This window comes from Chiloscyllium plagiosum, unplaced genomic scaffold (assembly GCF_037043375.1).
Source record: "Chiloscyllium plagiosum isolate Xiang-an unplaced genomic scaffold, Cpla_swu_hap1 HiC_scaffold_48, whole genome shotgun sequence".
Lineage (NCBI taxonomy): Eukaryota > Metazoa > Chordata > Chondrichthyes > Orectolobiformes > Hemiscylliidae > Chiloscyllium > Chiloscyllium plagiosum.
This window is the reverse complement of record NW_028270186.1, coordinates 40,010,188-40,034,656: the sequence shown is the minus strand read 5'-3', so window position 1 is coordinate 40,034,656 and position 24,469 is coordinate 40,010,188. Positions and strand designations below refer to the sequence as shown.

General features: G+C 46.8%; 1 long non-coding RNA gene across 2 annotated transcripts in view; it reads left to right on the top strand.

Annotated features, from left to right (window-relative positions):
* LOC148135882 (uncharacterized) overlaps positions 1-24,469 on the top strand; it is an 88,304-nt gene that overhangs the window by 13,964 nt on the left and 49,871 nt on the right. Inside the window, exons 3-5 of one of the 2 annotated variants that reach the window (XR_015754887.1) lie at positions 6,903-7,014; positions 15,086-15,210; positions 16,578-16,682. This is a non-coding gene — a long non-coding RNA (uncharacterized LOC148135882). Of the gene's footprint in view, positions 1-6,902; positions 7,015-9,682; positions 9,765-15,085; positions 15,211-16,577; positions 16,816-24,469 lie in introns of those variants that run through there. The other variant, XR_015754888.1, reaches the window with a different exon arrangement.

Genomic DNA, 24,469 nt, shown 5'->3' with positions numbered 1-24,469 from the left:
GATCCAGTTCCAAAAAGACTCACTATCTGTGTAACATCCTCCCTTGCCTATCACCCATCCTGTCAATGTCAGGTCTTCCAGTCTGTTCATCATCCACCCATACATTGACTTTAAGTTATTTGTATCTTTTTCCAGACCGAAAGATACAATCAATTTTTTAGACCGTACAATCCTCTCGGGTCCGTGCAGCATCCCTGATCTGTAGAACTCACTCCAATGCCTGTGACTATCTGATCCACTTCCAAAAAGACTCACTATATGTGTAACATCCTCCCACCCTGTCAATGCAAGCTGTTCCAGTCTCTCCATCCATCTACTCATCTCCAGAACCATCTCCAGCTCTAACACCCCTATCTGTGGAAACGTCACCCTCCCCTACAACCCTTCCCACTTTGACCAAACTGGAGGAGGTTACTAATGCTCCCTCATCCGTGAAACTGTCTCTAACCAAAATTGCTGTGCTTTCCTCCTGGTAAAATTGTCTAACTCCACATCCTCTATATCTAAATAACCTGCAGAAACTTAGCCTTTCTATAACTATAAACATCTTCAGTCGCGACTGCTATCCACATAGCTGTGTGTTCTTCTAATCTATAAAATCGTCTTGATTTCCACAATCTGCTCCATTCACCTCAAACACTCCTGTCTGTGTGAAACATCCCATCCTACCAACATCCTTTTCTGTGTAAACTGCTCCATCTCTCCCAACCTCCCCATCTCCATGAACTCCTGCAGGCCCTATAGCTCTGTAACCTCTTGTGGCTCTATGGTCCTCCCTCCCTGTGAAGTTACCTCCAGTCCCCACAGCACCCCCAGTCTGGGTTGTCTGCTCCAGATCAGACCATTGCTGTCTGTGTTACCTCTGACAATCCGAGCACACCTTCCTATTTGTGTCTCTTCATTCAGATCCCATCCTCTGCAGCTTTCTGAAACCTCTTTGTGCCATTGTAACCCTCCCTATTTAGATCGAAGAACAGTACAGCACAGCGAAAGGCCCTTTGGCCCTCAATGTTGTGCCGATCATTTATCCTACTGACCCTACATTTTACTATCAGCCATTTGCTTGTCTAAGAGTTCACTAAATGTCCCTAATGTATCTGACTCTACTACCACTGTTGGCAGTGCATTGTACGCACCTGCTACACTGTGTGTAAAGAACCCACCCCTGATATCTCCTGTAAATCTTCCTCTGATCACCTTCACTTTATGTCCCCTTCTTATTTCCATTTTTGCAATGGGAAAAGTATGTGGCTATCCTCTCTATCTAAGCCTCAAATCATCTCGTTCACCTCCAGTAAGTCATCTCTTGTCCCTTTTCATTCCAAAAAGAAAAGCCCTAACTCCCTCAACCTTTCTCCATAAGATCTCCCCTCCAGTCCAGGCAGCATCTGGTAAATCTCCTCTACACCCTCTCTATAGCTTCTACATCTTTCTGATGATGAGGCAACCAGAACTGAACGCAATATACCAAGTGTTGTCTAACCACACTTGTCTTGATAGAGCTGCAGCATAACCTCATCGCTCTTAAACTCAATCTCTCTGCTAATGAAAGCCAACACACCACATGCATTCTGAATAAGGCTAACCACTTGAGTAGCAGCTTTGAGGGATCAATGGATGTGGACCCCAAGATTCTTCTGTTCCTCCACACTGTCAAAAATACTGCCTTTCTCCCTGTAAAGGTTGTCCGCGGAATTCCTCAATCTTAAACCCACCCTATCTTGGTAACTTCCTCCAATCCCTCCAACATCATAAACTGGGAAACCTCTTAAAGTCCCGATAATCCCCCTTACCTCTGTAACCTCATTTATTAGCATAAACCTTCAAAATTACTGAAACCTCTTTTTGCCACAGCAACATTCCAGATATCTGCATAACTCTGTAGAATGGCTATGCACCCTTCAGGTTCCCAGGCCGGGAGATGGGAGTTCAGATGTGAATCTATTTGCCCATTCTGTCTGTATGCCTGATACTGACCTGGTGCTGCTCTGGTAGAAAGCACTCTCCGTGCATTTGGTAACCTCCAGATCTATGTAACTGATCAGAGCTCGCCTTGTCGAAGCCTTTCTTTGGAAAGTTCTTTGTTTTGTCATTATTTTCCAGCAAACATTTCATGAGATGCAGGAACTGGGAAGTTTCCATTTTGAGAGAATGACACCTTTATCACTGGAAATTGGAATGCCTTCTAAAATGAGAACAGCAGTTTGGAGGCAGGAGACATATTCCTGTGAGGGTGAAAGGCTAGGCCAGTAGGTGTTTGGAATGCTGGATGAGGAGAGAAATTGAGGTTTAAGTTAAGAGAGAAGTAAACATATCTCAGGAGAGAGTGTGAATCCTTAGGAGAATATAAAGGCAGCAGGCGTATACTAAAGCTGAAGATCAGGAGGGCGAAAGGGGGACATGAGATAGCTTTGGCAAATAGGATTAAGGAGAATCCAAAGGGTTTTTATAAAAATATAAAGGACAAAATGGTAACTAGGGAGAGAATAGGGCCCCTTGAAGATCAGCAAGGCAGCCTGCACGTGGATCTGCAGGAGATTGGGAGATATTAAACAAGTGTTTTACATCAGTATTTACTGTGGGGAGGACATGGAAGATATAGAATGTAGGGAAATAGATGGTGTCAACTTGCAAAATGTCCATATTACAGAGGAGGAGGTGCTGGATGTCTTGAAATGCATAAAGATGGATAAACTCTCAGGACCTTATCAGGTCATAGAGATGTACAATATGAAAAAAGATCCTTCAGTCCAACCCATCCACGCCGACCAGATATCCCAACCCAATCTAGTACCACCTGAGTCTCCACCACTTCCTCTGGCAGCTCATTCCATACACGTACTACCCTCTGTGTGAAAAAGTTGCCCCTCAGTCTCTTTCATATCTTTCCCCCGCACCCTAAATCTATGCCCTCTAGTTCTGTACTCCCTGACACCAGGGAAAAGACTTTGTATATTTATCCCATACGGGCCCCTCATAATTTTGTAAACCTCCATAAGGTCTCCCCTCAGCCTCCGATGCTCCAGGTAAAACAGCCCCAGCCTGTTCAGCCTCTCCCTAGAGCTCAAATCCTCCAACCCTGGCAACATCCTTGTAAAGCTTTTCCGAGCCCTTTCAAATTTCACAACATCTTCCGGTTAGGAAGGAGACCAGAATTGCAAGCAATATTCCAACAGTGGCCTAACCAATGTCCTGTACAGTCGCAACATGACCTCCCAACTCCTGTACTCAATACGCTGACCAATAAAGGAAAGCATACCAAACGCTTCCTCACTATCCTATCTACCTGCAACTCCACTTTCGAGGAGCTATGAACCTGCACTCCAAGGACTCTTTGTTCTGCAACACTCCTTCGGACCTTACCAGGGCCTGATCAGGTGTACCCTCGAACTCTGTGGGAAGCAAGGGAAGTGATTGCTGGGCCCCGTGCTGAAATATTTGTATCATCGATTGTCCCAGGTGAGGTGCCAGAAGACTGGAGGTTGGCTAACGTGGTGCCACTATTTAAGCAAGGTGGTAAGAAGAAGCCAGGGAACTACAGACCGGTTCACCTGACGTCAGTGGTGGGCACGTTAAAGGAGGGAATCATGAGGGACAGGATTTGCATGTGTTTAGAAAGTCAGTGTCTAATTATGGATAGTCAGCATTGCTTTATGCATGGGAAATCATGTCTCAAGAAATTGAATTGAGGTTTTTGAAAAAATAACAAAAAGGATTGATGAGGGCAGAGCAGTCAATGTGAGCGGTATGGAATTCAATAAGGTGTTCGCAAAGTTTCCACATGTGAAATTGGTGAGCAATGTTAAATCTCATGGAATACAAGGAAAACCAGCCATTTGGATACAGAACTCGCCCGAAGGTAGAAGACAGAGGGTGGTGGTGGAAAGTTGTTTTTCAGACTGGAGACCTGTGACCAGTGGAGCGCTACAAGGATCGGTGCTGGATCCACTATTTTTGTTATTTATATAAATGTTTTGGATGTGAACATACGAGGTGTAATTAGTAAGTTTATAGATGACACCAAAATTGGAGGTGTTGTGGATAGCAAAGAATGTTACCTCAGATTACAACGGGATCTGTATCCGATGGGCCAATGGGCTGAGGTGTGGCAGATGGAGTTTAATTTAGATAAATGTGAGGTGCTGCATTTTGGGAAAGAAAATCTCAGCAGGACTTACTCACTTAATGGTATGTTCCTAGAGAGTGTTGCTGAACAAAGAAACTTTGGAATGCAGATTCATAGCTCCTTGAAAATAGAGTCGCAGGTAGATAGGATAGTGAAGAAGGTGTTTGGTATGTTTGCTTTTACTGATCAGAGCATTGACTAGAGGAGTTGGGAGGTCATGTTCTGGCTGTACAGGACATTGGATAGGTGACTTTTGGAATATTGTGTGCAATACTTGTCTCCTTCCTATCGGAAGGATTTTTTGTAAATTTAATGGTTTCAGAAAAGATTTGCAAGGATGTTGCTAGGATTGGAAGATTTGTGCTTTAGGGAGAGGTTAAATGGGCTGGGGTATTTGAGGCTGATGGGTGACCATACAGAGATTTATAAACTCATTACATTATTTTTTTTTACATTACATTACAGTGTGGAAACAGGCCCTTCGGCCCACCAAGTCCACACCGACCCGCCGAAGCGCAACCCACCCATACCCCTACATTTACCCCTTACCTAACACTACGGGCAATTCAGCATGGCCAATTCACCTGACCTGCACATCTTTGGACTGTGGCAGGAAACCGGAGCACCCAGAGGAAACCCACGCAGACATGGGGAGAACGTGCAAACTCCACACAGTCAGTCGCCTGAGGCGGGAATTGAACCCGGGTCTCAGGCGCTGTGAGGCAGCAGTGCTAACCACTGTGCCACCGTGCCGCCCACTGTGCCACCGTGCCGCCCACCGTGCCACCGTGCCGCCCACAAGAGAAGCATGGATAGGTTTAACAGACAAGGTCTTTTCTCTGAGGTAGTGGAGCCCAGAACCGGACAGCCTAGCTTCAGGGTGAGAGGGGAAAGATATAAAAGGAACCTAAGGGACAATGTTTTCAGGCAGAGGGTGATGTGTGTATGGAATGAACTGCTAGAGGAAGTGGTGGAGACTGGTACAATGACTGCATTTAAAAGGCATCTGGATGGGTATACGAACAGGAAGGGTTGAGAGGGATTAGGGCCAAGTGTTGGCAAATAAGACGAGATTATTTTAGGATATATGGGTGGCATGAACGAGTTGGACACCGAAGGCCCTGATTCTGTGCTGTACACCTCCATGACTGAATGTTTTCCACTGTCCATTTCCAGCCATACACTTCACTATTTCCCCTGTTTACCTTGGTCAGTTTTCCTCTCAAATACATGTAAATGGCTTTGGTTGTGATTGCAGGGTGTGCTTTATGGTCACTTTAAAAATCCATCAGCCCTTTGAATTCCACTACACGACAATTTCCCCGCGGATATCTCAGTGTGACATTACTCCTTCACTCAGCTTCATCACCCAATGGTCGATCTGAGATAATCATATCCCTGGCCATTTACTCAATGTGTTATTTAAAGAAACACTGACAAAAACATTCGGAGAGGAGTTCGGAGAATATCATTTTTGACAAACATTGAAGTCTCCCAAAATTATCACAGTGCCTTTGCATTACACAGGAATTCATTGGAATGTGTAACAGTGTTGAGCAATGAAATATTGTCAGGCCGCCTCAAAACTGTTCTCCTCCTTGTGTTTTTGACACATGTTACCCAGATTCTGCATTCAGGCTGATTCAGCTGCATCATCTGATGTCAAAGTCTTTCTCTGTAATGCCTTTGTTACCCATTACTGTCAGGGTTACCCATCCTGCACTCCCTGAGACCCCTCAAGGATGTGTACAATTCAATATTTATGTTCCACCTTTTGTTTCTCCTATAACCACACCTTTCTGGTGACCGAATATTATTTATCTCGGTGTCACAAGTCTATTACCTTATGGCAGGTACTTTGTCCATTCCAAAGAAAGAACATTGTAATTGACTTTTTCCCACAATTTCCTGTCACAGCCTAATTCCCTGATGTACAGTTATAGTTAAACTCTGTCCCTTCCTGTTCATTTCTGCTTGTCTTCAGTCACAACCCCGTGCTGTTCCGATGCTTCACCATTTCTATTTGGATTTGGAAAGTTCCTTTCACCTGAACCTTGTCCCTGCATCCTCTCTGTCAGTTTAAAGTCCTGTCCATAAACCTACTGACACGATTGGCCAGGACACTGCTCCCAGCACGGTTGTTTTTAATTCCATCGTGGGATGTTGCTGTCTCTTTCTGGCCAGCATTTCATGCCCACCCCATGAGCTGCCCTAGAGCTGAGTTGCTTGCCAGGTAACTTCAGGGGACAGTTGAGAGTAAATCTCGTTACTTTGCGTCTGGAGTCACATGTAGGCCAGACCTGCTGTCGATAACCGATTTCCTTCCTTAAAGGATATTAATCAGTTAGATTGGTGTAGTTGACATCGGCATTAAATTCTGGATGAACAGTCGGGTGAGAATAACCTGAGGTTATCACCTGTCCCACTCGTAGTTCACCCATCACTGAGTACTGACCCCGTGCACCATGAATCGAAACCCTTTCACCATGACTGTTGTTTGATCCTGACACCTTCATGCACTTTGGTGATATCACTCATTATCTCTCCATGTGGTATCCCTCACTGTGTGGTTCTAATTGCTGCCTCTGTCAGCTCCTCTCACTCTTGCAGCTGGTCTGAGATCCTGATCCAAAATAATCCTCTGATCAGCAATAGCACAGACCAGGGACAGAGACTGGGATTTTCGTGATCTCTGCCGGACTCAGTGCTACTCTAGATGAGTTATCCTCACTGCATCAGTCTAATTTTCCATTCTGTCTATTTCTGTCTCATGCAGGTAATCAGGATGTTGCTAACTCCTCTCTCATCCATCACCTCATTGAAGATGCTTAGTCAGCCAGAGAGAGATGGAGAGGGAGGTCTGGAGCCTTCAGTAAATCCTGCAGCCGGTAAGATCACTCACAGTAAACAGCACAGGGAGGAGTTTGTGGCCTTCTGTATTCAGACCCGGAAGATAGGATATAGACACAGAACTGGGCAAGGAACAGCAACATTCTAGGCTTCATTCACATCATCTTGTCAGGGTCCTGCATTCACCTTTGCTGTACTGGTCCTCACAGAGACAGCACAGAAGCCCCAAGCATCAATCCTGGCCCATGTTGTACTAGTGATCTCTGTAATATCCTCCAGTCCCGATAATCCTTCCTCTGTTTGGAAGCTCTTCTAGTCCACACAATGCTCTCTGTTTCTGTCAGGTTCTCCAATCCCTAACACCCTTATCCCGAAACTTCTCCAGTGGATACTAAATTCCTTCATCCCTGTAAACCTCACAGTCCTGTCTGTCCCTGTAAGCCCCTCATAACAAAACCACTCTCTATGTCTATGTATTTGCCTTTAACCTCTCCATCCATCCCTATCTGGGTAAACTTCTCCAGCTCCTACAACCCATCCTTTTCTGTGAAAAAAATCGTAACTTCCTTATCGTTCTCCAAACCTTCAATCTTAATCTACATAAACTTCACCCTGTCTCCACCAACCCGCCTGACCACAGGAACCTCTTCCAATTTGTGCAACCCTCCCCATCTGTGTTACTGTCTCCAACCCCGTAACCTGGCATTCTCCATTGCCTTCCGATCTATGGAGCCTTCCTGAACCTAGAAGCCTTCTTATATCTGTGAACGTGTTCAGTCGCTATAACCTTCCATATCTCTGTTATACACACAAAACTCTTCTCTCTGAAACACCACCTGTCTGTGCCTCACAGTCTGCCTGCCTCTCCCTATATCCATCCCTATCCCTATCTCCAGAAGCTAATCCAGCTCCATCTATCCGTATAAATTCCTCCAATCCCCAAACTCCTTTGTCCCACTGACATTCTTGACCAGATGTAACTTTGTTTAACTCTAACATCCTCCAGCCCCTGTAAGCCTCACTATCTCTGTAACCTGTACCATCTGTTCAACCTCACACTACTGAGGAATGACTCCCTGCATTCGACATAAGGCAGATGGAATGACAGAGAGCAGATATGATGGAACTGTCATTCTGGCGATGTAAAAACAGAATGATAATTGCTGGGAAGGAAATATTGAAGGTTTGTTGGGATCGAGGCAGGCTTGGCAAAAAGCCACCAAGGAGTGAAGAAAGGATGAGCTTAATGCTTTAATGAAATTGCGACGTGGAACTGAAATCCAAAATTTGGAGGCTATTGGATGGAGCTGGGAATAAACAAGCAGCAACAATCATTGGCCGGAATTCTTTTATAGGGACCAACCAGTGGTGGGAATGCAAATGTGGTTACAGTCAGAACACTGAATATACTTACAGCAAGGGTAGTACAGCAACTGTGTGTGACAGTGGTCTCCATCCACACTAGATAACTAATAAGTGTCAGTGCTGTATTAGATAGCATCCTGGATTGTGTACTAGATTGTTTACGATAACATCATTGAACAGGCAGAGAATAGAGGGATATGGACCATGTCGGGGCAGGTGGCATGTGTTGAGAATATCATCATGGTCGGCACAGCCATGGTGGGCCGAAGGGCCTATTGCTGTGCTGTACTTTCTAACTTCCTACTTCCCAGCATGTACTTGATCAAAGCTCTTCCGAATCTTGAATCTTGCATTCAATTTTTCTGTCATGTTTTCTAAACATCAGTTGGGTGCAAACTCAATCTAATCCACCTCTTATTGGAAAATTCATCCATTTCCAGGATCAGCCAAGCGACCCTTCTCTGACCTGCCTCCAATAGAAGAATATCATTCCTTCGGGCACTCACACTGTTCATAGTATTCTGGGTGTGGTCTGACTTGTACCTTGCATAGTTTTAGCAAGACCTTCCTATTTTTAGACTCCATTCCCTTTCTAATAAGTGGCAGCATTTGATTTGCCTTCTCTATGACCTGCTGACCCTGTAAGTTACCTTTTTCAGATTGATAAACAAGAACTCGTACAACCCTTTCTGCTGTCAGTCTGAAACCAAACAATGTTTGCCTGACAGTAAGTGAGGAGCATGCTGAAATGAGTGAGAAAGTACCTATCAATAAAAAATAACTGGACCCTTAGAAACACATTTTATAAAGAAGAATGTGTTTTTGAGCCTGTTGGATTTTAAATGTTGGTGTGAATATGAATGGCAGAATAGATAAGGGTGTGGTGGGTGACGGTATGGGGGAAATGTGCTATTTGAATTTACAGAAGCCTTTATGCAAGTTTCCGTAAGGGCTTAAGAATAACTAGGAAGAGAATAGGGCCCCTTCAATATCAATAAGGTCGCCTATGTGTTGAACCAGAAGAGATGAGTGAGATCTTAAACAAAAAAAAATCTTGTCTGAATTTACTATGTAGAAAGACATGGAAGATCAGGAGCTTGGGGAAATAAATAGTGATGTCTTGGAAAGAATCCTCAACAGAGAAGGGAAAGTACTGGAATCTTAAAACAAATAAAGATAGATCAATCCTCAGTAGCTCATTCGGTTTATCCTCGAATATTATGGGAAGCTGGGGAAGAGATTGCCGTGTCTCTAACAGAGATATGTATATTATCAACAGACACAGTGAGTTACAGGAAGACTGGAGGGTGGCTAATGTTGTTCCATCACTTAAGGGCTGCAGGGAAAAGCCAGGAGTGAGCCCAGTCATGGGGACGTTGTTGGTGGAGATTCTGAGAGAAAGGAGCTACGCATATTTGGAAAGGTAAGGGCTGATTACAGATGGTCAGCATGGATTTGTGAGTGGGAAACCGTATTTCACAAACTGGATTGACTCTTCGAGGAGGTGGCCAAGAGATAGATGAAGGCAGAAAGTCAACGTTGTCCACATGGACTTCAGCAAAGCATTTGACAAGGTTCCAACGTGTAGAACATCTAGTCAAGAGGAAGAAGGAAGCTTACATAAGGTTAAGGACGCAAGGATCATTAGACTTCTATAGGGTTATATGGGAGCGGCACAATGCCTGAGTAGTTAGCACGGCTGCCTTATAGCACCCGGGACCCGATTTCAATTCCAGCCCCGGGCGACTGTCCGTGTGGAGTTTGTACATTCTCCCCATGTCTGCGTGGGGTTCCCCCAGGGGCTCCAGTTTCCACCCACAGCCCAAATCAGCCATACTAAATTATCCATAGTGTTCAGGGATGTGTAGTATTGACACGTTAGTTAAGGTACATGGAGAGAAATAGGGTCGGGGAATGGTTTTGTGTGGGATGTTCATCAGAGGGTCGGTATAGCGTTGTTGGGCCAAATGGCCTGTTTCCACACTCTGGGGACTCTGAAGGTAGCCAGGAAGGAACTGAAGAATGGACTTAGGACTGCCCGAAGGGGGCATGAAAAAGCTTTGTTGGGAAGGATTAAGGAAAACCGTAAGGCATTCTCCACTTATGTGAGAAACAAGAGGATGGCCAGAGTGGGGGTAGGGCCGGTCAGGGATAGTGGAGGGAACTTGTGCCTGGAGTCACAGGAGGTAGGGGAGTTCCTTAATGTATACTGTGCTTCAGGATTCATACTGAGAGGGGCCTTGTCATTTGTGAGGACAGCATGAAAAGGACTGATATATGTGAACAGGTTGATGTTAAGAAGGAGGATGTGCTGTATGTTTTCTAAACATAAGGATAGGTATATACCAGACGGGATGTACCCAAAGTTACTGCAGTAATCAAGGGAAGGGATTGCTGCGCCTTTGGCGATGACCTTTGCACCCTCACTGTCCACCGGAGTCATACCAGATGATTGGAGGGTGTCAAATGTTACTCCCTTGTTCAAGAAAGGGAGTAAGGATAATCCTGGGAATTACAGACATCATGTTCTTATGTCTGTGGTGTGCAGATTATTGGAGAGGACTATGAGAGACAGGATTTATGACTCCTTGGAAAACCATAGTTTGGTTACAGATAGTCAGCATGGCTTTGGTAGGGCCAGATCGTGCCTCACAAATCTTATTGAATCCTTTGAGAATGTGATAAAACACATTTATGGCTCATTCAGAAATTACAGAGGCATGGGATACAGGAAAGCTGTCTGTCTGGATACAGAATTCCTGGCTCATAGAAGACAGAGAGGAATGATAGATGGGAAGCATTCAGCCTGGAGCTCGGTGACCAGTGGTATTCTGCAGGGACCGGTTCCAGGACCTCTGCTTTTTGTGATTTTCTTTTTAAATGACTTGGATGTGGGTGTGGAAGAGTGGGTTAGTAATTTTGCCAATGACATGGAGGTTGGTGGAGTGGTGGATAGTGTGGAGGTCTGTTGTTGGTTGCAGCCGGATTTTGACAGGATGCAGAGCTGGACTGAGAAGTGGTAGATGGAGTTCAATCTGGAAAATTGTGAAATGATTCATTGGGGGAAGATCAAAGTTGAATGGGTTAAATGCAGAATATTTGGTTGTGTTGTGGAACAGAGGGATCTTGGGTTCCACGTCTATCGATCCCTCAAAGTTGCCACCCAAGCTTACAGGGTTGTTAAGAAGGAATATGTTGTGTTGGCTTTCATTAGCTGGGGGTTTGAGTTTTAAAGCTGTGAGGTTATGCTGCAGATCGATAGAGCCCTGGTTAGACCCCACTTGGAATATTGTGTTCAGTTCTGGTCCCCTCATTACAGGAAGACAGTGGAAGCTTTAGGGAGGTTAAGTTGGAGATTTACCAGGATGCTGCCTGTGCTGGAGGGCATGTCTTATGAAGAAAGTTTGAGGGAGGTAAGGCTTTTCTCATTGGAGTGAAGAAGGGTGAGGGGCGACTTGGTAGAGGTGAACAACATGATGTGAGACACAGAGAGAGTGAATAGTGAGACACTTCTTTATACCATAGCATAAATGGCTATTATGAGCAGGCATAATTTTAAGGTGATTGGTGGATGGTTAAGGAGAGATAGGCTCTTTACAAAAAAGCTGTTAGATGGGTGGAATGCACTGCCAGCAGTGGTAGGAGAGTCAGATACATTCGGGACATTTAATACACTCTAGGATAGACACATGGATGGCAGTAAAATGAAGGATATGTAGGTTAGTTTGATCTTACCGTCGGATAAAGTTTGGCATGGCATCATGGCTTAGGGGTCTTGTGCTGTACTGTTCTGTGTTCTACGTCCCGTATGGTAAACTGAGTAATAAGCTCAGGTCAATCTAAAAGGATATGGCATTCAGGAGGAGCTAGTCAACTAGATACAAAATTGGCTTGATGGTTGGAGGCAGAAGGCGGTGGCAGACATGTTTTTCTGACTGGAGATATGGGACCAGCGGTGCAGTGGCTGCAGAGTTGTTGTGATGTGGATAAATGGTTTGGATGGGAGTACTGGTTTCCTGGTAAGTTTTTTTGGGTGGTACTGAAATTGGTGGTAAAGTGGACAGTGAAGGAGGTTATCTGATTCAACAGGATGAACAGTACTGCTGGGATAGTGGGTGAAGAATAGCAGATGGAGTTTAATTAGATAAATGTGAAGTGTTCCATTTTGGTGAAACAAATCAGGGTGGGACTTGTACAGTTAATGCTCGGACCCTGGGTAGTGTTGTCAGTCAGAGACCCAGGGATGCAGGTAGACAGTTCTTTGAAAGTGGTGTCACAGGTAGACAGGCTGGTGAAGCAGGCCTTTGGTATGGTTACCTTGACTGGGCAGAGCATTGAGAGTAGGAGTTGGGATGTCATGTTGTGGCTGTACAAGACATTGGTGAGGCCACTATAAAAGCATTGTTGATCAGTCTGAAGAACTCCTCTCGTTCACTTACCTCCTTGAGGGAAGGACATCTGAAATTCTAACCTGGTCTGGCTGACATGTGCATCCAGTCCACAGCAATATGGCTGCCTCTTAACTGCCCTCTGGACAATTAACTGTGGGGCAAAGTATGCTGGTCTAATCAATGACAACTTCATCCCATGAATAAATATGTATATGCTCCTCACTACCTCTGCAAACACCTCCAGCTGCAGCAATCCATACTGGCTTTGTAACACCGTTCAGGCCCTGACCACTCTCTGTAACACTCTCACCACCTTCAGCAACTTCATTTCTCCCTGTTCCTGTAGTGTCATTAGCTCCTGACAATGATTCCCCTTCCCACTGCTCTCCTCATGTTAGCAGCCCCTTTGCAATACCTTTAACACTTACTGGTTAAACTCTCTCTGATTTCAGGATTTTAAATACTTTGTAGTGATCTTGTAAGCCTCATAATCTAATATGATCCATTTTGTCCTCAGTGAGTGAATGGTGTGAATTTCTTGCTGAGGATTTTCTGTTTCAATAGGATGTCCTTTTGTTGAGTGTTTTTTACACTGTTCCTTCAAATGTTTTCCACTGTTCATTTACAGACACATGTTTCAGTCTGTTTAGCCTGTTTACCTTGGTCAGTTCTTCTCTCACACTCATGTAATTGGCTGTTTTTGTTTCTAGTTGTATCTTGTCGTATTTGTAATTCACTTTAAAACTTTATATTTCTTTAAACTGCACTTACTCACAATTTCCCAGAGGATCTCTCCAGGTGACATTACTCATTCACTAAGTTCTATCACACAACGGTCGCTCTGAGATAGTTACGTCCCTCGCCAGTTGCACAATGTGTTATTTAAAGGAACACTGAAAAAATTCTACAATCTCCTCTTCGAATATCACTCTTGTCAGTGTGATTGTCAAGATTATATGAATATTGAAGTTGCACTGAATTATCACAATGCTCTTATTAAAAATTCCAATGAGTTCCTGCTTAATGCAGTGATAAGCAATGCAATGCTGTTCAGTGGCTAAAACTGTTCTGCTGCTTGTGTCCTTGGCAAGTAGCAGCCAGAATTACATTCAGACTGACTCTATTTCATGATCTGAGACCAAATGCTTTCTCTGTAATACCTTTGTTATCCTTATTGTTCGTGTTGCCCATTTTGACTGAGTTTCCGCAAGCTTGTGATCCATTGAATATTTATGTTACAACTTTTGTTCGCCCTATAACCACGTGTCCCTGGTGTCTAAATCTCTGCGTCACAAATCAGTCTATCTTATCGCAGACAATTTGTCCATTCCAATAAAAACATAATTTACTCGTTCCCACAATTTCCTGTCACAAATCGATTCACTGATGTACAGATTTAGTTAAACTTTGACTCATCCTGTACCTTTCTGCTTGTCTTCAGCCACATCCCCTTGCAGTTCCAAAGCGTCACCTTTTCTCTTTGGATTTGGAAAGCTCCTTTCACCTGAACCCTGTCCCTGCATCCTCTCTGTCAGTTTAAAGCCCTGTCCATAAACATACTGACATGATTGGCCAGGACACTGCTCCCTGCATGGTTCCAGTGGGGCCATCCGAATGGATTTTTTTTTAAAATCTGGTATGCGATGTGGGTGTCTCTGGCTGACCAGCCTTTCTTGCTCAGACCTAGCTGCACTAAAGCTGATTAACTTGCTCGGTCATTTCAGAGGGTAATTAAGAGGCAAACACTTTGCTGTGGGGACGTCGTGCAGACTACGTGAGGATGGGCAGATGTCCATCTCGAAAGGAGAAGTGTTTGAATTTATTGTACCGCAGTAATGGTATGTATTGATTGTCAATTACGATTTTAAAAATAATTTATTTCAAATTCCACCATTTCAGCTGGTGAGATTCAAACCTGCCTCCCCTGAACATTAGCTGAGGGTTTGGATATATGCTCTAGCAATAATACCACTAGGCCATCACTTCACCTGCTCACAAGCTATTCATCCCTGAACACTGATACCAGTGCATCATGGAGCCACACCTGTTTTTGCTTCATGATTGTTTGATCCTGATACCTTCCTGCACTCTGGTGATATCACTCAGTATCTCTCCATGTGGTATTCCTCATTGTGTGGGTCCAATTTCTGCCTCTGTCAGTGTCGCTCACTCTTACAGCTACTTCAGATCCTGAGCCAACAGAATTCTCCACTCCAGGGTGACACAACAGCACAGGCCAGGAATGGAGACTGTGATTTTCCAGATCTCTGTGGGACTCAGTGCCATTCTCCATGTGTAATCCTCACTACATCAGTCTAATTTCCCATCCTGCCTATTTCTCTGTCTCCTGCAGGTAATCGGGAAAAATAGACTTCCCAACTCCTGGGTATCTCGTCCATCGCCACATTGAAGATTGTTGGCCAGCCAGAGAGAGAAAGGGCAGGGAGATCTGGAGCCTTCAGTAAATCCTGCAGTGAGGTAAGATCATTCACAGTGAGCAGAGCAGAGATCAATGAGAGGGCTCCAAACATCAGCTAACAAGACACGACTTTGATACAGTGCTGGAGGGGGAGCACAGTACTGACACACCCTAAGACAATCACCACCCTTACTGTAAATTTTGTTGTACTGATACAGCATCGGAGTGTCACAGTTATCCATCCAGGCTTGTGAGGTCTTAGTGAACATCAGTATAACAGAGGTGAAAGCAGACTTCCCATGAGTGTGTGGGAATGCTGCCTGGGATCTTTCTGTTCTGTGTTCCCCCTCCAACACTGTACATATACAATGTCTCCTGGACCAGTGTCTTCAATACTTTTTAACTCCTATAACAGTTTCTGTCCCTGTAACCTCCTCCATTCCTGATAGTCCCGCCACATGTTTGAAATATACTGCATTCCAGAGTACCATCTGTATCGCTGTAACTTGCTTCAGTGCCTATAGCATGCCTTATCTCAGTAGTCTCCTCCTCCAATAACTGGAGAAAGAGCCACGCAGAACAGAAACGGTTCCTTCGATCCAACTAGTCCATGCTGACCACGGTTCCTGAACGAGTCGCATTTGCCTGCGTTTGGTCCCTATTCCGTCAAACCTTCTCCTCTGCATGTACCTGCCCAAATGTCTTTTCCATGATGTAATTGTACATTTCTCTACCACTTCAGCGGCAGCTCATTCAAAATGTGCACCATTCTCTGTGTGGAAATGTGCTCCTCTGGTCGCTTTTAAGTATTTCCTCTCCCACCTCATATTTTTGCCCTCTAGTTATGGATTCCCTTACCCTGGGGTAGAGACCTTCACTATTCACCCTACGTATACCCCTCATGTTTTTTATAAACCTTTATAAGGTCACCCCTCAGCCACCTACACCCAATGGAAATACGAAGGATATTGATACAAATATCTCTGCCACGGTCCCCACTGCGACTTTGCTGCAATGTTCTGAGATACACTTGTTCAGGATCTAGGGCTTTCTCCGCATTTGTGTTCAAAGACTTCCAGCACCAACTCTTCTGTAATGGGGACTCTTTTCAATACATCACTGTTTCTTTCTTTTGTTTCATAATCTTTGTCCACAGTACTTTCTGACATGAAATATTCATTTTGGGTCGCGACCATATCCTGTTGTTCCAGGCATGGATGCCTCATTGATCTTTGACGGGCTCTATTGTCTCTCTAGTTGCTTTTTTGTACTTGTATGCTGAAGAATATTTTTGAATTATCCCTAACCTTATTTGCCAAATCTATCTCATTCCACCCATGTTGCTTTCCAGTTTATCCAGCCTCCCTGTTTCTGTCAAATCCTCCAGTATCAGTAACATCTTCATCAATCTTTGCTCCATTTTCAGTTTCAGAATATGCTTCCTAAAGCAGGAGGATCAGAATTCTACACAGTACTCCAACTGGAGACCCAGCAATGTCTGATACAGCCGTATCATGATGGACCAACTCAGGTACTGAATGCTCTGACCCATGAGGGCTAGTGTGCCTAACCGCTTTCCCTGCCCTGTCCACCTGTGACGCCACTTTCAAGGAACAATGTAATTGCACCCCTTGGTCTCTCTCTGTTCAACGACACTGTCCAGAGCTCTGCCATTAATTGTATTAGTCGTCTCTGGTTTGTCTTAAAAAAATCCAACACCTGAATTCAGCTCCATCTTTCATTTCTTGACCCACTGGCTCAGTTGGTTCAGATCACCTTTGATAACTGTAATCACTGCCCACTATAACACTTATTTTACTATCGACAAACTTACTAACAATAATTCATATATTCTAGTTTATGTCAATAATGCACATGCGTGGCCCCAACACCAATTCTTATGGCACACCGCTGGTCAGAGGCCCCCAGTCTGCACAACAACCCTCTCCTAGCATCCTCTGTCTCCTACTGTCAAGCCAATTTTGTGTCCGTTTGTCTCGCTCTCCCTGATCCCATGTGATCTAACCTTACCAACCAGTGCACCACGCTAACCCCTGTCTAAGGTCTTCTGAAGTCAGGATAGGGACGTCTACTGCTCTGCCTTCATCCATCTTCTTGGTCACCTCTTCAACAAACTCTATCATGTTTGAGAGGCACGACTTTGTATGCACAAAGCTATGCTGACTATCCCTAATCAATCGTTGCCTTTCCAAATGCATGTAAGTCCTGTCCCGTGGAATCGCTTCCAACAACATTGGCACCACTGACACCAAGCTAATTGGTGTTTATGTCCCTAGCTTTTCGTCGCAGCCTTTCCTAAATATTGGCACAACATTAGGCAAGCTCCAGGCTCCGAGCTCATCACCCGTGGCTGTCAGTGATAGAAATATCATTGTAAGTTTCTTCCTGAACTTACCCCAATGTCCTAGGAAAAACTTGATTAGTTCCCAGGGAGTTGTCTAATTTTAATGTGTTTGAAAACCTTCAGCACCTCCTGTCCTCCAATGTGGACTCTTTTGAAAACATCACTGTTTATTTCCCTGCTTCTCCAGTGTGTCTTCCACAGTAAGTTCTGACGTGAAGTTTTGTCTTGGATCTCACCCATTTCCTATGGGTTCACACATGGATGGCTTCATTAATCTTTAAGGAGTCACATTCTGTTCAGAGTTAATGATAATCTTATGTTGCTAATATACTTGTAGAATCTCTCTGGGTTTTCCTGAACCTTCTCTGCCAAAGCTGTCAGTTCCCCTTTAGGCCCTCATGGTTTTCCTCTTAAGAGCATTACGACACCCACAATTTTCTTCAAAGTATTGACTTAATCCAGCTGGCTATATAGGATATGTACCCCCTTTTGCCTTGACCAGAGCCTCAACATCCCAAGTCATCCAGTATTTCCCACTGGTGTCAGCATTGTCCTTCACACTAACAGCAATATGCTGCCCCTGAAATCTTAATTTATCTCTCTTTTGAAAGAATCCTACTTGACCAACGTCCCTTTATCTGCAATTTTTAGACAGTCTTGTCTAATACCTTCTAGATTGCAGCAAGGCCAGTTTTGACGTTTCACTTGCGGACCAGGCGTGTCCTTTTCCATCGCTATTTTCAAACTAATAGAATTGTGGTGACTTTGCAAAAGTGCTCCCCCACAAACTCTTCAGCCCCTTTCACAACCTTATTTCCCAAGGGGAGGTCAGGTTTTATCCCTTTCTCCAGTCGGGCCAGTCACATACTGATTGAGACAGTTTTCTTGAACGCACTGAACAAATCCCTCCCATCCAACCTATGGAATACTCTGGCAGTCCCAGTCTAGGTTTGGAAAGTTAAAATCCCCCACCATTACAACCCATCCTTCTTACAGATATCTGAGATCTCTGACATATTTGCTGTTCAATTTCCTGCTGACTACTGCAGGCCTGTAGTACAGTCATATCAAACTGATTATTCATTCTTATTTCTCAGTTCCATTACATAGTTTCAGTGGGCGATCCCCAGGAATATCCTGTCTCAGTGCTGCAGTGATGTTTTCACTGATCAAAAACTCCACTCCCCCTCCTCCCTTGCCTCCCCATCTATCCATCCTGTTGAATCTGTCCTCTGGAACAATGATCTGCGAGTCCTGTCCCTCCCTCAGCTGTGTATCTGTAATTCCTGTCATTTCCCAGTCCCATCTTCGCATCCATGCCGTGCGTTCATCTGCCTTACCTGTCAGGCATTTTACATCAAAGTAAATGTAATTTAATTGATGAGTATTCCCTCATTGCCTGCTGTGCTCTTGCCTGGCTATCAATTGAAATTACTTTGTTGAAATTCTGTCCCAGCCTCAACCTTCAGACTGCAGCCAGAGACCGTCCCCCTCTCTGTAGACAACACCCTCATCTTTCCTGTCTTTTGAAATCCTGATAATGATACCTTCTGCTTTCACTTCCGAGTGATTAATGTCCATTAGGAACAGCAATGGGTCCTGCACAGATCCCTGTGGTACACCTGCTGGACAAAGGCTTTCAATTACAAAAACAACCCTCCACTAATTGTGGTGCCAATTTGCCAACATGCCTTCAATCCCATAGGATCTTCCCTTTTGGACCAGCCTTCCTTGTGGGACCTTGTCGAAGGCCTTAATGAACTCCATGGTATCCACATCATCTGCACTGCCCTCATTAATATTTTCAGACACCATTTCATCAGACAAGATATTCCTGTATCAAATCCGTGCTGACTATCCCTAATCAATCCTTACCTTTCCAGTTATTAATTCAAACTGTCCCTCAGAATTGGGACATTGGGATCACTTCTTGGGTAGAGGTGACCTGTACCAGAGGATGAAAGGCACTGGATGCAGAGGGGCACCAGCATCCCAGGGAGGAGATTTGCTTGTATTACCTTGCAGAATTTAAACTATTTTGGCAGGAAGTTGAGACTCTGAATAAGACAGGGGCCATCAACTCGTCAGGGGAAAATACATCAGCCATCGAGAGCATGTTTCCTATCCAGGATATCCGGGGCACAGAATAGGAAGGGAAAAGAATTATGGTTTTCAATACATTAATTTCAATGCACGAGGCCTGACTGGTAAGGCAGACAAGTTCAGACCATGAATTAGCTCTGCGGACTGGGATATTATAGCCACAACAGAAACATAGCTGAGAGAAGGGCAGGACTGGCAGAGCAGGGTTCCAGGATACAGAAGCTACAGGCGTGACAGAAGGACAAGTAAGTGAGGAGGGGAAGTTCTCCCTCTGATTAGGGAGGACAGAACAACAGTGCTGAGAGACAGTATTGTTGAGCAGTCATTAAATGAGGCCATATTTTCAAAAGTTAGAAACAAAAAGGGGATGGTCAGTCTGCTGGGTTGGTGTTCTAGATGCCCAAATAGCCAGCAGATACGAGAGGAGAAAATGCGTATAAAAATAATAGAGTAGTATTGGTTGGAGATTTTAACTTACGATGGATTGACTGGGTCACCCACATTGTAAAAGGACCATACGAGGTGGAATTTGTCAAATACGTCTAAGAAAGTTTCCTAAACCAAGATATAGAGGGTTCCACGCTACTCAGACGGATGCAACACTGGACCTCCCGTCAGAAACCGAGGTTGGGCAAGTGACTGAAGTGTCAGTCAGAGAGCACTTTGTGTCCAGTGACCACAACTGTCTTTGTTTTAACATAGTTATGGAAAAAGATCAGACAGGTCCACAGATTCAGGTCTTAAACTGGAACAGGGTCAATATTGGGGCCATTCAGAAGGATCAAGCAAGGGTTGATTGGGTGAAGGGAAAAATCACACAACACCAGGTTAACATCCAGCTGTTTACACAGGAACCTTGATTATCTGAACGAGATGGGCGGGCAATAGTACATTCAGATAATTGGTTATTCGAATAATCGATTGCATGTCGTTCGTTGAGGGCTCAGAGTTTTCGGTAATGCCTAGTCCCCGTTGAGGTGACTAGGCAGCAGCAAACCATGCGTGAGGCCTCACGCCCCATCAGCCCCCCAAAACTTCCCACTGCTCGCCCCCAAACTCTTCCAGCACCGCCCCCCCACCCCTCAACATCGCTCCCCCGCCCGCTCGCAAACCCATCCAACACCACCCTCCGCCCACCTCCAACAGATCACCCTGCCCACCCCAAACACATTCAACATCACCCTCCGCCCACCTCCAACAGAGCACACCGCCCGCCCCCAAATCCATCCAACATCACCCTCCGCCCACCTCCAACAGAGCACCCCGCCCGCCCCAAACGCATCCAACATCACCCTCCGCTCGCCTCCAACAGAGCACCCCGCCCGCCCCAAACGCATCCAACATCACCCTCCGCTCGCTTCCAACAGAGCACCCCGCCCGCCCCCAAACACATCCAACATCACCCTCCGCCCACCTCCAACAGATCATCCCGCCCGCCCCCAAACCCATCCAACATCACCCTCCACCCACCTCCAACAGATCATCCCGCCCGCCCCCAAACCCATCCAACATCACCCTCCGCCCACCTCCAACAGATCATCCCGCCCGCCCCCAAACCCATCCAACATCACCCTCCGCCCACCTCCAACAGATCATCCCGCCCGCCCCCAAACCCATCCAACATCACCCTCCGCCCACCTCCAACAGATCATCCCGCCCACCTCCAAACCCATCCAACATCACCCTCCGCCCACCTCCAACAGATCATCCCGCCCACCTCCAAACCCATCCAACATCACCCTCCGCTCGCCTCCAACAGAGCACCCCGACCGCCCCAAACGCATCCAACATCACCCTCCGCTCGCCTCCACCATCACCCTCCGCTCGCCTCCAACATCACCCTCCGCCCGCCCCAACTGAGCACCCTGCCCGCCCCCAAACCCATCCAACATCACCCTCTGCCCGCCCCAACTGAGCACCCTGCCTGCCCCCAAACCCATCCAACATCACCCTCCGCCCACCTCCAACAGAGCACCCCACCCGGCCCAAACCCATGCAACACCACACTCCGCCCGCCTCCAACAGATCACCCTATCCATCCCATACCCATCCAACATCACCCTCTGCCCGCCTCCAACAGAGACCCTGTCTGTCCCCAAACCCATCCATCATCACCCTCCGCCCGCCTCCAACAGATCATCCCGCCCGCCCCCAAGTCCATCCAACATCACCCTCCGCCAACCTCCAACAGAGCACACCGCCCGCCCCCAAATCCATCCAAAATCACCCTCCGCCCACCTCCAACAGATCATCCCGCCCACCTCCAAATCCATTCAACATCACCCTCCACCCACCTCCAACAGATCATCCCGCCCACCTCCAAACCCATCCAACATCACCCTCCGCCCACCTCCAACAGATCATCCCGCCCGCCCCCAAACCCATCCAACATCACCCTCCGCCCACCTCCAACAGATCATCCCGCCCGCCCCCAAACCCATCCAACATCAACCTCCGCCCACCTCCAACAGATCATCCCGCCCGCCCCCAAATCCATCCAACATCACCCTCCGCTCGCCTCCAACAGAGCACCCCGACCGCCCCAAACACATCCAACATCACCCTCCGCCCACCTCCAACAGATCATCCCGCCCGCCCCCAAACCCATCCAACATCACCCTCCACCCACCTCCAACAGATCATCCCGCCCGCCCCAAAACCCATCCAACATTACCCTCCGCCCACCTCCAACAGATCATCCCGCCCGCCCCCAAACCCATCCAACATCACCCTCCGCCCACCTCCAACAGATCATCCTGCCCGCCCCCAAACCCATCCAACATCACCCTCCGCCCACCTCCAACAGATCATCCCGCCCGCCCCCAAACCCATCACCCTCCGCCCACCTCCAACAGATCATCCCGCCCGCCTCCAAACCCATCCAACATCACCCTCCGCCCACCTCCAACAGATCATCCCGCCCGCCTCCAAACCCATCCAACATCACCCTCCGCTCGCCTCCAACAGAGCACCCCGACCGCCCCAAACGCATCCAACATCACCCTCCGCTCGCCTCCAACATCACCCTCCGCTCGCCTCCAACATCACCCTCCGCTCGCCTCCAACATCACCCTCTGCCCGCCCCAACTGAGCACCCTGCCCGCCTCCAAACCCATCCAACATCACCCTCCGCCCGCCCCAACTGAGCACCCTGCCTGCCCCCAAACCCATCCAACATCACCCTCCGCCCACCTCCAACAGAGCACCCCACCCGGCCCAAACCCATGCAACACCACACTCCGCCCGCCTCCAACAGATCACCCTATCCATCCCAAACCCATCCAACATCACCCTCTGCCCACCTCCAACAGAGACCCTGTCTGCCCCCAAACCCATCCAACATCACCCTCCGCTCGCCTACAACAGAGCACCCCAACTGCCCCAAACGCATCCAACATCACCCTCCGCTCGCCTCCAACATCACCCTCCGCTCGCCTCCAACATCACCCTCCGCCCGCCCCAACTGAGCACCCTGCCCGCCCCCAAACCCATCCAACATCACCCTCCGCCCGCCCCAACTGAGCACCCTGCCTGCCCCCAAACCCATCCAACTTCACCCTCTGCCCACCTCCAACAGAGCACCCCACCCGCCCCAAACCCATGCAACACCACACTCCGCCCGCCTCCAACAGATCACCCTATCCATCCCATACCCATCCAACATCACCCTCTGCCCGCCTCCAACAGAGACCCTGTCTGCCCCCAAACCCATCCATCATCACCCTCCGCCCGCCTCCAACAGAGCACCCCACCTGCCCCCAAACCCATCCAACATCCCCCTCCGCCTGTCTCCAACAGATCACCCCGCTTGCCTCCAAACCCATCCAACCTCCCCCTCAGCTCCCACAAACCTGTCAAATACTGCCCCGCCCGCCTCTAAAAGCGCCCCCCCACCCGGCCCCAAACCCATCCAACATTACACCCCCTGCCCGCCCCACCTACCATGTGTTCCCATACCCCCAGCTGCCCCGCCCCCCCGTGCGCCCCTGCCCTATCATCTCCTCCCCCTCCTGGGCAGCCAGAACGGACACCAACAGTAAGACAGGTGGGTAAGTCTCCAAATAGCGCACGCGCACATGCACACATACACGCACGTGCACATGCACACATAGCTACACACAACTTTTCCTTCAACATTTTGAAAAGTTACACGTCTGCCCTGTGCAGGACAATGTTCGAGAGAATATCTGGGGAAGGGGGATTTAGGATTTAGCCCTATGCAGAACTCCAGTCTAAGTCTGGAGAGCCAGAGAGGATGGGAGGTCAGTCATTTGGAGATGTAACCTGGGCTCAATATCTCAGCAGTATTTCAGTAGCTGAGATCTGTTTTAATCAGTGTGAACAAAAAAACACACAGTCAGGGTTCAAGCAGCTCTTTGATGTAATGTTTCTATCGGGACCTCGAGATCTCCTTTGGATAATCCGATATTCAGACAATTGATATTTGGATAATCGATGACCCACTGTGTTTGGAAGCATTAGATTTAGAAGCACTGGTGATCATTCAAAAGATGAAAGACTTAATCAAAACTTGTTTAATATTTCATTCCATGACACTACCATCCAGTTACTATAAATTCTGTGTCTTATGACTGTGCTCCACAACCACCTGATGAAGAAGCAGTGCTTCGAAAGCCAGTGCTTCTAAATAGACCTAGTGCACCTGTAAGCTGGTGTTGTGTGATTTTTAACTTTGCCGATCCCAGTCCAACACCGACACGTCCAAATCATGGGTGAGTCTGTTTGATGGAAAAGGAATAACTGGCAAATGGGAGGCTTTTAAAAGTGTGATCTCAAGAATCCAGTATGTCCCTGTTAGTGTGAAGGGAAAATACCCTACAACCCTTCCC